The sequence below is a fragment of the Eubalaena glacialis genome, chromosome 5 (genome assembly GCF_028564815.1).
Source record: "Eubalaena glacialis isolate mEubGla1 chromosome 5, mEubGla1.1.hap2.+ XY, whole genome shotgun sequence".
NCBI lineage: Eukaryota > Metazoa > Chordata > Mammalia > Artiodactyla > Balaenidae > Eubalaena > Eubalaena glacialis.
The window spans coordinates 52,753,110-52,768,411 of record NC_083720.1 but is presented as its reverse complement, the minus strand read 5'-3'; the positions used below and the strand labels follow the sequence as shown (position 1 = coordinate 52,768,411).

Here is a 15,302-nt window from a genome sequence, read left to right as displayed (position 1 = left end):
GGTTAAGCTGGGACAAAGTGAGACAGTGGCATGGACATATATACACTACCAAACATAAAATAGATAGGTAGTGGGAAGCAGCCGCATAGCACGGGGAGATCAGCTTGGTGCTTTGTGACCACCTAGAGGGGTGGGATAGGGAGGGTGGGAGGGAGGGAGATGCAAGAGGGAAGAGATATGGGAACATATGTATATGTATAACTGATTCACTTTGTTATAAAGCAGAAACTAAGACACCATTGTAAAGCAATTATACTTCAATAAAGATGTTAAAAAAAAAAAAAAGAAAATGGTCAGAAGAACCTAGGGGCAAGACAGGAATAAAGATGCAGACCTACTAGAGAATGGACTTGAGGATACGGGGAGGGGGAAGGTTAAGCTGGGACAAAGTGAGACAGTGGCATGGACATATATACACTACCAAATGCAAAATAGGTAGTGGGAAGCAGCCGCATAGCACGGGGAGATCAGCTTGGTGCTTTGTGACCACCTAGAGGGGTGGGATAGGGAGGGTGGGAGGGAGGGAGATGCAAGAGGGAAGAGTTATGAGGATATATGTATATGTATAACTGATTCACTTTGTTATAAAGCAGAAACTAACACACCATTGTAAAGCAATTATACTCTAATAAAGATGTTAAAAAATAAATAACTAAATAAAAAAAAAATAAAGTCTTCCCAGGCCCTCCACATATGGCTGGTCTAACCTCATTTCCTTCACTCCAGCCTCATCAGCCCTCCTGTAAACTTGGATATGTTCCTATCCCAGGGCCACTGTTCTGTAAACTTGGATATGTTCCTATCCCAGGGCCACTGACCTTGCTGATCCCTCTTCCTGCATGGCACGGGTATTGTACAACTTGCTTCCTTGCTTCACTCAGATCTCCGCTCAAATATTATCTCCTCTGAAAAAGCTTCCCTGACCACTTGGGGGCTATTTAACCCATTATTTTGTCTTGTTTTCCTTTTCTTCATGCTCATCACCACATAACATTGTTGTATATTTTTTACTTTTTCCATTGTCTATAGACCATAAGTTCCATGAGGGAGGGTTTATCTTGTTCACTGGGTCTAGTAAATTCCTAATACCCAGTAGGAATCTGATGAATTTTATTGAAACGAATGATATTCAAATGGCTCCATTCCAAGCAGGTCAATGTAGGAGTGGCTGCTGGAGGATGATAGGGAGTAGTGGGGCTACAGGCGAAATGGCTAGAGCTTGCCCTGCCCTAAAATATTCATGCAAAGAAAGCTTACATGCAAAACAGAGCTAATCTAACAAAAAATGCCACTGTGATGACAAAACCAGAATCCTTCAACAGGCTACCAAGGGAGGGGCAGGGGCTAAATTTTAAAACTCAGAGAATGTTAGAGTTGGGATCTTTAAGATCTTTGAGACCTTCCTCATTAAACAAATGTAAATGTGGTTACTTGGGCACCATTGGCATGGAAATGAGATGGCCTACAGAGATGTTAGTAGAACAGTTATCATGCTCTACAGAAGCTTTGATTTTCTTATTTTTCCCTTTATTATGTTGTGAGCATTTTTCTTTGTCATTAAATTTTCTTTGAAGTTACTGAGGCCACAACTTGCAGATGCCTCTTCCCAATCTTGCTGAGAGCTCCTCCTCCCTCTCCAGACTGTCCTGCATCTTGCAAAAAGAGAGTTGTGTATGGGGAACTAGGTGGTTCTCTCCCACGTTAATAGGGTCTTGTGAGTGCTTCCCTAAGGATGGGGTGGCCCTGAACACCCTAAGGAGGACTACCCTCCCCTCCTATCCTAAATCTCCAAAAGCATGTGGGATGGGGGAAGGAGGTAAGGAGGTCGTGTAATTCTGGAGGCAATGCCAGGGGCATCACCAAGGCTCCAATTCACACAAGGCCCTTCCCACACTTTGCCTGGGGGAGGTGGAGCTGGAGCATCTGCTGAGTAAATAGAATATCCCCGAGGCTCTTGAAATCACCATATTTGCCAAGAGTGGAGTAACATGTGATGGCCCAGGGTTTGGATTTATCTCATTTAATCTTCATAATCGACTTATAAACTTGATCCCATCCACATTTTGCAGAGTACCTAAAATCACACAGCTAGTAATGGCAAAGCACAGGAACCCAGGATACCAAAACCTATTGTTTTTCATCTCTAAAGTTTGTGACAAACCACAAGACTCATCATTTAATTTTCATAACCTAAGCAGTCCAGTCATTTAATCTCCATCTTACAGATGAAGAGCTTGGGCTCAGAGAGGCTTCCATATTTTGTCCAAAGTTACAAAGTTAGTTTCTGGTCCAATCAGAATTCAAACCCAGATTAACTACTGCTCCAATGGGACACAAGCTCTTGAACAGTTGTCCCCCAGTGAGGAGCTCAGTGACAGACAAGAACACCACTGTTATTCTAGGCACAGGGACTCTCCCCTTTGTTCTACTTCCTCCTTGATGGATCACTCTGACTTCCTTCATCACTATCTGCCAAGCATGGGGTCCCCTGACACCCCACCCTCCTCCACCGGCCCAGAGACCAGCTCTGTTCACCCAGGACTTAAGGAAACCAAGCACACTGTGGTTTTAGGTCCCTGGGACCCCACAGCTGTCTTCATAAAGGGAAGGATGCAATTGGAAAGAGCTGGAAACTGCTGCCGCCTGAGAAAGAGGAAGATATTAGGCATTACACAGGGTAAGCCAAGATGTAGCCTAGCCTTCAGCCTCTCTAAATCTACTCTACCCAGCTCCCACCTCAGGGTTCAACAGCCCCACTCATGCCAGCTCCCCCACTAAACACATCTGGAAGAGGGGATGCTACTGGCACGGAGTGGGTAGAGTCTAGGTTTGCTGCTAAACAGCCTGCACTGCACAGCCCCCCATGAAAAATGATCCAGCCACAAATGTCATTAGTGCCAAGGTTGAGAAATCCCAAGCTAGAGTGTTTCTGTTTTCTTCAAAATGAATGGAGACTGCCACTCTGCAATCTATGCCCTAATCCTCTGTTCCGTCTACTATGTGGCACTGGTCTCTACTCCTGTTTAGGAGGTTCATAGTGTAAAGATTAATTAATTGCTCTCTTCAAGGGACATAGGAGGGACTTCCCTGGTGGTGTAGTGGTTAAGAATCCGCCTGCCAATGCAGGGGACATGGGTTCGATCCCTGGTCCAGGAAGATCCCACATGCCAAGGAGCAACAAAGCCCGTGCGCCACAACTACCGAGCCCACATGCTGCAACTACTAAAGCCCGCGTGCCTAGAGCCTGTGCTCGGCAACAAGAGAAGCCACCGCAAGGAGAAGCCCGCACACCGCAATGAAGAGTAGCTCCCGCTCGCCGCAACTAGAGAAAGCCCACGCGCAGCAGCGAAGACCCAATGCAGCCCAAAATAAGTAAATAAATAAATAAATTTATTTTAAAAAAAAGAGAGACATAGGAAAGTGACCTGAAGGAAGGTCAAACGATCGATTTCTTCTTCCAGAACCCAGGATAACAGATTAAGGGAGTTTGACAGAAATTTGAAATGCCTGACATGACAATATAGAGCCTGTGTGGAAACATACAGGCTGCCTCTTGGACTATAATATAGTATGGGGGACCTAGGCATTCTAATATATCCAAACATCCTTCTGCAAGGCTGCTGACCTTTGTGCCTGGGACCAGAGAAGCTTCAGCTAATGGTCAGTTTTGGAAACCAAGCTCTGATAATCCAAGTGATTTCTGTTCTTAAGTCCTCATCCATCTCAACCTTTCTAGTTGTATTGACATTTCTGATAAATGCTCCTTTCTTGAGGCTGTGGCTTCTATGACATTGCACTGTTCTGGCTCAATTTGTGTTGCCTCTGATGGTTGACCCCTGCCCCCCCACGACTCGTTCACCCCTTTTGAACAAGTTCTCTTCTCTTCTTTCTCTAAATTCAATGTTAACCCCACTTGGGGGTCATAAGTTGGGGTCCGTGGGCCTCTTACAGCCTTGCTGCTGTCACGGGCATGGCCCAAGATTGTTGTGGACTCAGCAGAGCCTCGGGGGATCCCACCCGACATTCTGGTACTACCTGTGAGCTGTGGGGTGCCACCAGAGTGGACCACATAAAAGAAGAAAGAATTCCATCAAGTTCAAGGTCTTCTTCATGGTTAAACAGAAAAGATATTTAAGTATCCTAAGAACAAAAAAACTGAAGTTCAGGAAATCAAATCTGATTTTTTAAAAAATGTAATCTTAAAATGTAGCAACATGGGTGGAGACACAGGTTCTTGGGATTACTCCTTCTAGATTGTTGGAGCCCTTAAGATAATGACTATGAAAAAAAGCTCAGGACTGGAGTGACATGAATTTTTTTCCCTTGATGGGTAAACAAAATTAACCCTGGGGGAGGTTTAGAATTAAGAAGAGCTGCAAATAAATCAAACCTAGAATGGCAACATTTTTGTGATAAATTTAGAAATAATCTGTACCTATCTGTTATTTTAATATCTTGAAGTGTTACATACAATTTAGCATATTAGTATTTACAATAGGTTAACCCAGAGATTTTAATTTAAAATAGGTAATTGCATAATTGATTTAGACTTGTGAATTTAAATTGAGTTTTTTTAAAAATAATTTTTTAAAATATTTATTTATTTATTTTGGTTGCACCTGTTCTCAGTTGCAGCAGGTGGGCTCCTTAGTTGCAGCACGTGGGCTCCTTAGTTGTAGTGTTTGAACTCTTAGTTGTGGCAGGCATGTGGGATCTAGTTCCTGACCAGGGATCAAACCCGGGCCCCTAGCATTGGGAGTGCAGAGTTTATCCACTGTGCCACCAGGGAAGTCCCTAAAATTGAAATTTTATTCAGTTTGTAAATCATATTGGAACACTGAAGAGTACTTAAAATCCATCATTTTAAGGTTTAATTTGTTAGATTTATAAAAATGAGGTAAATATCTTGGAAGGTTTGTTATATTTGACAATTGCAACAACTTAAAGAAACCAAACATATTGAAAGTATAAATGAAGTTTAAAATGTAAATAAAGTGATTTTAAAATTAGTTGTTTAAACTTTGGTAGATTTATAAATAGTAAAAAGATATTTATAAACTGAATTTAAGATGAGCAAAAAGAAGAGTTTTCAAAATTTGAAACTTGAACAAATTTAAAATGAGATTTTAAAAACTGAAATCGGGCTTCCCTGGTGACGCAGTGGTTGAGAATCTGTCTGCCAATGCAGGGGACACGGGTTCGATCCCCGGTCCGGGAAGATACCACATGCCACGGAGCAACTAAGCCCGTGCACCACAACTACTGAGCCTGCACTCTAGAGCCTGCGAGCCACAACTACTGAGCCTGTGTGCCACAACTACTGAAGCCCACATGCCCTAGAGCCCGTGCTCCGCAACAAGAGAAACCATCACAGTGAGAAGCCCATGTACCACAACGAAGAGTAGCCCCCTCTCGCCACAACTAGAGAAAGCCTGCGTGCAGCAACGAAGACTCAATGCAGCCAAAAATAAATAAATAAATTTATAAAAAATAAATAAAATAAAAATAAAGACTAAAATCTTTTCAGAATAATCCTTTCCATACACAAAAGCCAATCTCCAGGGCACACAAAAGATAAACAAACAAAAAACACTCATTTGACAACTGAGTTGAACTTGAATGCAAGTTTTTCCAGAGTATGTGGATCTGTGCATTTTTCTAGGGACTGGGTCCAATCTTTTTTCATACCCACAGGGTCTTTGACCCCAAAAGTTTAAGAATCTCTTCCTGTGGAAGGAGTGACTTGTACATCTCTTTTCCCAGCCCCATGGGTCCTAAGGCTGCCCTGGAGCATCACCTGGACATCCCACCAGCACCCCATATGCAACAGTCTGCAAAACCATTTTATCAGAGACCCTCCCAAACCAGTCCCTCCCACAGAGATCCCTTTCTACCCTGCAACCCAGATGCTGTCACCTTTCATGGGCCATCTTCTTTACCAAAAAATCCAACCATTTACCTAATTCTATTGTTCTCTCTATTGGCTTTCCCTAGCCTATTGATTTCTGCAGCTGCCTGATCTACTGATCAATTCCAATTGATTCTATTGCGAATCAACAGAATTAGGTAATTCGTTGGCTATTTATTTCCCCTTTGCCACAAAGATCCAAACTGCCCCAAAACCCTAGTGATTCTTCCCTCTGAGTGTTCCCTGCGTTTTCCTTTCTCCCAGTCCTCACAGGAGCATCAGTATTGCAGCAGACCGATGGTTCTCCCTGCCATCCCCAGTGACTTTCCCCAAAATAGCTCTCAGGTATATTGCTCTAGAGCTTTCTGTGGCTCCCTGCTACTCCAGTAGAGATTTAATCACCCAGGCATTTGGTGACTTTATGCAAACTCTGAAAGTCAAGCCAAGGGCAGACTCCTGTGTGCAGCTGTTCCCGCCTCCATCTTCCACATGTGGGGAATGCCCTTGGAGTGTCCTTAACTTTGCCTCTGGAAATCCCATTTTCCTTCAGGACTCAGCCTACTCGGGGACCCTCTTTTCCTTTGAACGACTCAGATAATACTTAATCACAAGTCCTCCTTCTGCTATTGTGTCCTCCAGCCCTTAAATACTCAAAGCTCCTGGAGGATGGAAACCATTCCCTCTGCAGATTTGAAACCTGTGAAGGGAGGCCCTGCTTCCACTCATTTATTAAGCACCGACTGCGTGCCAGGCACTGTTCTACATGTTGGGGAGAATGAGGGAAAGAAAGTTCCTGCTATCAAGGAGTTTACATCTTGGGGGGAACAGAGAGGAGGTGAAAGGCAATAAATAAACAAAAACACATACAATTGCTTTAGTAGTGACACACACATAAGGAGAATATAACAGAGTTATGGGATAAAGCGTGACAATTTTGGGGGGAGGCCACTATAGATCTGGGTGGTAGGAGAGTCCTTTCTGAGATGGTGACATTTGCACCAAGACCTGAATGATAAGAAGCAGGCTTCATGTGGAGATCTGGGGACAGCATCCTGGGAAGAGGGGACAGTGAGGGCAGATGTGCGTGGGGTGAGGGGACTTGTCATAATGAAGTGGTGGTCCCAGTTTGGTGACTGAGGAAGTGCTGTACCAGAGAGGCGAGAGTGAGGCCACAGCCCATCATACAAGGCCTTGAGAGGATGTGCTGAGGGCTGCCTGTGGGTTCAAGTGCATTGGAGGGTGTCAAATCCCGGGTCAGTTGTCTAAAAGCTTACTCTGCTGCTGTATGGAGCATGGCTGTGGGTCCAGAGCAAAGCAGGGAGGCCAGCTAGGAGAGTATGCCGTAGTGCAAACTGGACTAGAGTGGCCATAGCAGATTAGGGTGACCGACTGCTCCAGTTGGCCTGGGACTAAGGGGTTTCCCGGAACATGGGACCTTTAGTGTTAAAGGAAAGGAAAAATCCCTGGCCTGGGTGGTTGGTCATCCTAGGCCACCATGCTTGGAGGCAAGACCACCTGACTCGCTGATGGATGGGATGGAAGGAAAAGAAAGAAATCTACAGAAACTGCCAGGAATTAGCTTGAACAGCTGGGTAGATGGTGGTGCCATTTACTGGGATAGGGTGGATGAGAGAGAAACAAATTCAGGGATAAAATCAAGAGTTTGACTTTCTGAGCGCCCCAAAATGAGCTCCATAAATCTCTACCAAGTGGCAAAGCCACTATAATAATGTGGGAGAGAACTACTGATCTCCCATATCTACAGAGAACTAAAGTGGATGCAAAAATAGGCATCCAGTCAATAGCAAAATCACTCTGGAGTTGCTTAATTGCTGGCTAACAGACACAGATGAGCCAACCTTCCGAGAAAGAGAGAATGCATCCATTTCCTGCAGATGCGATGCTAACGAAATCCAGAAGTGGGACTGGGGGCTGCACATACCCTGGCTTCGGCAGTCTTGTGACAGACCTCACCCCCAACAATTTGTGATGGTTGCCAATATAATTCAAGATGAAGATGGGAGGTCATAGGGAGGGGTCACATCAAGTTACCACAGTAGCATCCTTCTCTGTCTCCCCTCTCCCCTCCAGGATCCTCCAGCCCAGCTCCAATTCAGCGCTCTTTCCTCTGTTAGAAACAGCTTTCCCTGTTCTCTGACTCCAGCTGTCAGTGATGCTCTGGGTCTGCAGCCTGTACAGCAAGTGGGCTTCTTGAAGCATTTCTCAACAGAGATGGTCCTCTCTCCCGCTGATGCTAAGAGAAAACACTCTCTTGTCTCCTGTTACAGCTTCCCTCCCTCAGCCTTCCCCTTGCTAGCCTGCACTTCTCTTGGAGGGAATACCACTTCTTGGAATTCCTCTAAGCCCAGCCATTCCTTCTGCTCTGCAGCAGCTACTCCTACTTCTCCTAGAGATTTCCCACCCACTTGCCCAAAGCAAAGTAAGACCAGAAGGACAGGTCCTGGGTCCCAACTGGTGGGAGGGGGAGAAGGGGCTGGACTCCCTGTCTCCATTGACCTGCCTGGAGCAGTTCATGCCTTTCCCTCAGCAGGGGAGTAGTGACCCTCACTGACACTGATCCTTTCTTTATTTAAATTGTGTTATTTTGTTCATCTTGAATTTTTTACATTAATTTTGATTATTTTTAAAATGCTGCATTAAAATATTATTTCTCTTGATTACTGAGTGTTCAGCCCCCGCCTTAAATTTTGTGCCCAATGTATCTCACTCATTTCACCCTGGCCTGGACCTTCTGCTTTTTTTGGAGGTGGATCTTTCCATTTTAAAACCAGGATGGTCCTGGGAAAATCGGGAAGAGTTGGTCAGCCCTGGACTGCCAGAAATCAAATCCTGGAGTGGCTGCTCTGTAGCTGGGGGCAACCTCTCTGAGTCTCCACGTCCTCATCTACACAGCAGGAATGGAGCAGCAACTACCTCAGAGAATGGCAATTGTGAGCTCATCTGTAGTGAGCTTGTTACAGTGCCTGGTACATAGCAAGTGCTTCAAAATATTAGCGGTGATGGTGATTTATTGAGTGTCTGCCACGGGCCAACCTCTGTGCTGGGGACAGTGCATCCAGTGGTGCTGGTGACAGACACAGCCTTGCCCTGCAGGGGCCCGGGTTCTAGTGGGGAAGTCAGACCATGAACAGGTAATATCAAGAATTATTTGTGGGGACTTCCCTGGTGGTGCAGTGGTTAAGAATCCACCTGCCAATGCAGGGGTCATGGGTTCGATCCCTGGTCCGGGAAGATCCCACACGCCGTGGAGCAACTAAGCCTGTGCGCCACAACTACTGAGCCTGTGCTCTAGAGCCCGCGAGCCACAACTACTGAGCCCACGTGCCACAACGACTGAAGCCCGCGCGCCTAGAGCCCGTGCTCCGCAACGAAGAGTAGCCCCCGCTCGCTGTGACTAGAGAAAGCCCGCGCACAGCAACAAAGACTCAACGCAGCCAAAAATAAATAAATAAATAAAATGGTTAACTTAAAAAAAAAAAAAAAAAAGGAATAAAGTTTAAACTCAAGTTTAAGGAAAAAAAAAAAATTATTTGTGTAACACACTTGCCTGAGAATGTCCCGTAGACGCATATGATGTCATGTCACCCTCTCAACCTCCCAACCCACTTGTAAAGGAGGTTCTTTCATTGCTCCCAGATCTTTTCGACGGGGTCAATCAGTGCAAGACCAGGACTTGGATGAGATCCCACAAGGAGCGAGAGACAGATTAGGGATTCCACACCTGCCCTCAGAGCTGATCTTCGTCCCACTGCCCCTTGGCAGCTCTGGGAGGTGCCCAGAGCAGCTAGGATTCAGGAGGAATGAACCCCAGCTCATACTGTCTTACAGAAAATTCCTGACACCAACAACAACTAGTGTTCATCAGGCAGGTTCTCCCCTAGAGGATGCAAATTACCCATTACCGCTGGCTGCCTGGGGAAAAGGGAAACATTGTACTGTCTACCCTTTTGCACTTCTGAACTTTGAGCCATCTGAATATCATTACTACCTATTCCAAAATAAATGCTAATATTAAAGTTCAAAAAGCAAAGAAAGACTTACGAATTATCTTCAGGAGAATCCCAGAGTGGATTAGCCCCTAAACAAGTTCGGTTTCAGCAAAATCTCTGGTGCGTCCCCCAGAACAGTCTTCCCTGGCTGGCGAGGGGAACCATCCTCTCTCGGGTTAATTCACCGCTTGGGCCGCATTCCAGATTCCCCGGATATATGAGTTTCTGTTAATCTCAGACAGACAGACCTGGAGCGACACTGGGCCTAGAAGGTTTTCCTCAGGGCCCCATATGATCCAGACTCAAGAACAAGCTTCACAGGACAGCTCCCGAAGAATGCAGAGGAGCTGTAACCGGCCTGACCGCTCTCTCGGTTCATTGGAGGGGAAAAAGGAACACCGCAGCCAATAGCTCACATTTGGGATTAACTATAGAATCCAAGGTGACACCAGACCCACAGCCCTTCTGAGGGAAGATCACGTCCTTCCTTTTGGTTGGATGAGAAACTCAGAATAAAGGATTTTTCTAAAATAAAACACAGGAGATGGTGTTATGAGGTGAGGAGTGTCCCAGGCAAAGAATCCAGAGACCTAAGGGCAGGTCCGGGCTCTGTTACCAACCCATGGCACTGGGTAAGGCTCCATATTCCTGACCCTCTGAGTCTGTGGTAGGGGAGTTGGGCTGGTGTCCCTCAGTCCCCTCCTGGGTTCTCACACCCCATTCTGGGCTTGTCCTCTGACTGTCTCCTCCCTCCCTGGATTCACCGTCTCGGACCCCAAGAGCTGGAGTCCTAGATACCTGGCTATGTTCCGGGGCATGGCTCCCCAACGCAGGGAACGGGGCCTTCATTCCTTTTGTACGTCTTCCCACAGAACACACAGTCCCAAATTCTGCACATGTCGGAGGAGGGTGGAGGGAGGGTCCCCTCCCTCCACCCTCCTCCAACATCTCCGGGGCTGCCTCAACCAATGAGGCAGTCACTTCTGCCTCTGGCCTCACAGGACAAGTGTCTTGCCATCTCCGTCCTGCTGAGCTGCGAGGGTGTCTGAAGACTGTCGGTACTGGGGGTGACCCCAGGCTAGGCCAGCCCCCCAAGGTGGGCCTGGAGACGTCAAAGCATTGCACTACTATTGAAGGCAGTTTAATACAGGCAGGGACTTACAAATTCCACAGACTGGGGCCCATATCCTAGGGAAAGTCCCCAAGCCTGTCCTGCAAAGCGCTCCCCTCCCCAAATCCACATGGGTAGTGTTCAGACTGTCTCCGCCCCTCTGGCCTCAACTGATTGGAGCAAAGTAGACAACTGACTTGAGCTGGACCAATCAGTTCCTTGCCTGGAAAATTGAAATTGTGCTAAGAGATTCAGTCCAGCTATGGCTGGACCAGTCAAGAAATCCTGAGGCTGTGGACAGCCATTTTCTACCTAGGATGCAGAGAAAGTCCGTTTTCAGGGAAAGCGAGAAATGAACGAAGCAGAAATATAAAGAGGGCTGAAAATGGGAGTTGGAGACAGTCCCGTGGGTAATCCTGTCTCTGGTCAGTTCATGCTTAAAGAACAGGTTTTTGTGTTTTCACTCTCCAGCGCCCATTGCCTTCCAAATTATGTCCCTGTTTACTTTGGAGGAGTGGCCTCTCTCCACCGTGTCACCTTGCAGGGACAGGTCATTCCAGGCACTGCCTCACTGTGTTGGTTGAGGAGCCAGATCCTTCTTCCCACCCCAGGGACCACCATGTACGGTCGTATGTCCTGAGCTGAACAAACACAGTGGCAAGTGGCTGACAGGGACTGCTCACCCCAGTGGACCGGATGGTGGCTGCTGCCCAGGCTGTCCCTGCTGGGCCTCCTGCTTCTGTCTTTCCAGGCAGCCTTGGGCTTTGCCCCAACTGCAGTCAGCCGTAAGCTCTGTGTGCCGCCATCACTCTTCCTTTAAATTTCCTTTCATTTTTGCAAAACCAGAGCTGCATTCTCTTGTTTACAAGTAAGAAGTCCTGATTGATATTTGCAGTTAAAACATGTGCTTGGGTTCCGTGAGACACCGGGTATTCACCCCACTTCAGTGAGCTGGCGTGGATTTCCATTTCCTATGACCAAGAGTCCTTATAGGTTAGGGTAGCTCCTGGACAAGTTGTTTTACCTCTCTGAGCCTCTGTTTCCTCATCCTGAAAATGATGTTACTGATTCCTACTGTGCAGAGAAATTGGAAGAATAAAATAGCAACAATAATAAAGTACTAAAAGAATAACTTTTAGATAAGTGCTTAGGATGTTCCATTAACTGTCCAAAGAGCCTACATATAGTAACTCATTCACAACAACCCTATGAAGTAAATGCTTTTAGCCTCATTTTAAAGGTTAGGAAACTGAGAATCAGAGAGGCTAAGTGATTTCCCTGAAGCCACACAGCTAACAAACACCAGCGTGCCTCATACATGTTTTGTTTTCCGGTAAATGGTAGCTCTTATGTGTTAGTCAAGGGATTTAACAAGTCTGAAAAGTCAGTTTATGATTTAGGTAGCATCCCACGTGTGAGGGTGGGGCTGTGCAGGCCTCCATCAGAACAATAACTAATTGACTGTGGCCAAGGCTGTTGCAAAATGTGAAATAACTCAGTCTGTCCCACTCTCCCTTTACACAATCTTCCAGTGACCTCACCACTCCCATGGCTTCAACTGTCCCCTCTATGTCCCCTGGCTCAGGCCTCTCCTGAGCGCCCAGCACAGCCACCAGCTGCCTGTTGGGCATTTCCGCTTTGATGGCCCAAGGGCTGCCCAAATTCAGCACAGCTCATGGCTGACCAGAAACACTGCATCTTTACCCCGAGCCTGCTCTGCCTCCAGAGCTTCCTGCTTCACTGAATGTTGTCGCCAACTGTAAGCTTCCTAAACCATCTGCCCAGGGCTCGCCTTGCTTTCTCTCTCACCCCAAATCCATTCAATCCACCTCTAGACTCAATGCATTCTGCCTGGATAATTCTCATCTCTCCACTCCCTAAAGCAGACTGCCATCACTCCTGCCCCATCACACAACTGCTGCTCACCAACCTCCCGTCCGCCTCTGATCCCATCTTACTTGGCAGCCGAAGTGATGCTTTTAAAACACAAATCAAGCCATTTGTTGCTCTGCCTAATTTTTAGTGGCTTTCCCTTGACCCCAAGATAAAGTCCAAACCTCTTTTTATGGTTTATGGGACTTCCTGATCTAGCCCCTGCCTACCCCTCCAGCTGTAAACCTTGAGATTTTTCACTCCAACACTTCCTGCTTCAGACATGCTAAACTTTCCCCTGGGTTTTTCACCATTCATTCACTTACTTATTAATTCAACAGAGATTTACTGGGCCCTTGCCATGAGCCAGGCACTGGGAGTTCAATAAGATAAACATGATATTTGCTCTTATGAGGCTTGCACTTGTCTGGTTGATTCGTTTTCATCTTTGAGATCTCAGCTTAAATATTAGTTCCTCAAGGAAATGTTCCCTCTCCCCTAAACCAGGGTAAATCCCTTGGTGTGTGTTCGTAGGATACCTTGTTCTCTGTATAACATTCACCACACCTTATTATTGTTTAACCCCTCTCTTCCCTGCCAGACTGTCAACCCCATGGGGATGGGCACTGGCTCTCTTGCTCACCTCTGTATCCCCAAGCTTGGTACATAATAGACACTCAAAAATAGTTGATGAATGAATGAATACATGAATGAATAGCATTATTATATTCAGCAAATACTCATACTTCTGGTTTTCCTACAAGGCTGTAAGCTTTTTAAAAAAAAAAAAAAAAAAAGCAGGAAAGACCATGTCATGTTTGTGTTTTTCTCCCAATAGCTTCTACATTAGTGCTCAATGAGTCTTGGTTGAATGGACAAGTGTGTCTTCATGTAGGAAAATAATAGTTAATAAGGATGGTCAAAGCAGGAAGGCAACATCTTTAGGAAACTGAAGAGTGTAGGGACCTCTGGAATTCACAATCACATGATCTGATTGTTCTACGAAGGGGCATGGAGCCCCTTGCTTCTTAGTCCTTGCTGTACAGTGGATTGATGTGGGAAGGTTGACAAAATACTGATGCTTAGGCCTTTCCTGCAGAGACTCCAATTCAATCTGTCTGGGCTGAAGCTGGGCAATGGAAAAAATTTTTTTTCGTTTTCCAGGTGATTCTAATGTGCAGCCAGGGATGGACAGGTGTGGAGCCCCCTGGAATTTAAAAGGCTTTGGCCGGATCTAGGTCCGCAGATGAGTAGATAATCTGTCGGGGATTCCTGGGTATTGGATGTGGATCAAGACTTATGACATAATCAGAGGTGAAACCAAGGGAATGAAGACAGAGAAAGAATTCAGGACCAATTAGTCATTGCTTCTAGATACACACTTATTGAATGAATGAGGGAATAAATGAAATGAGTGGGCAAGAGCAGGTCCTCCGTACCGCTGTGGACTCACTGGGAATAGCTTTCTTTATGGACATCAAGCTAGTAACTACTCACAGGCAATCAGGAAAAAAAATCCTGAAAAGATTAAACAATATTAAGCCGGTTGAATCTTCTGATACCATAGACTCCCAGGAGCTACAGGGTCATCCACTCAATCCCCATTCACCCATTCAACAAACATTTACTGAGCATCTACTATGTGCCAAGCACGTTCTAGATGCTAGGAAGGATATATCTTGTTTGGGGCTGAATTGTTTCCACCCAAAATTCACATACTGAAGTCCTAACCCCCAGCAGCTTACAAAGTGACTGTATTTGGAGATAGGATTTTTTAAGAAGTAATTGAGTAAAAATGAGGTCATTAGGGTTGATCTTAATCCAATATAACTGATGTGCTTATATGAAGAGGAAATTTGGACACAGACAGACACAGAGGGGAGACCATGTAAAGACACAGGTAGAAAAGGGCCATCTATAAGCCAAGGAGAGAGGCCTCAGAAGAAACCAACCTGCTGACATCTTGATCTCAGACCTTCAGCCCCTAGAATTGTGAGAAAATAAAGGTCCATTATTTAAGCCACCCAATCTGTGGTACTTTGTTTGGCAGCCCTAGAAAACTAATAGCTGCAAATAAGACCAAGTCCCTGCTTTCTAATGCATATATCCACCAAGCCTTCATTTTCTAAGGGCTATGTGCGTACTTTCAACGTATCTTTCTACTGCTATTTTTCAAAGCTTTGTGGTCATAAGTTGCATTTAATAAAATCCACATTCATTGAAAGAGCTCCTTGATTCTAAGTGGCATTTTGTCATTGTATATATTTTGTACTAGATAAAGTCTCAGCTGAGTACTAGCATGTCTTTAACACCTGTCTAACACTTGTTAATCTCTCTTATATAAAAAAGGCCTCAGGCTCGGAACCATCGCCAAGCAGAAATATCTGGCTAGAATTGAATA

General features: G+C 45.6%; 1 protein-coding gene across 1 annotated transcript in view; it reads right to left on the bottom strand.

The window, feature by feature from the left end:
- Positions 1-10,262, bottom strand: part of SLC34A2 (solute carrier family 34 member 2) — a 60,681-nt gene extending 50,419 nt beyond the window's left edge. The window contains exon 1 of the mRNA XM_061192142.1: positions 9,971-10,262. The gene's annotated coding sequence lies outside the window, so the exon portion shown is untranslated. The remainder of the gene's footprint in view (positions 1-9,970) is intronic.
- Between the last annotated feature and the right edge of the window lie 5,040 nt (positions 10,263-15,302).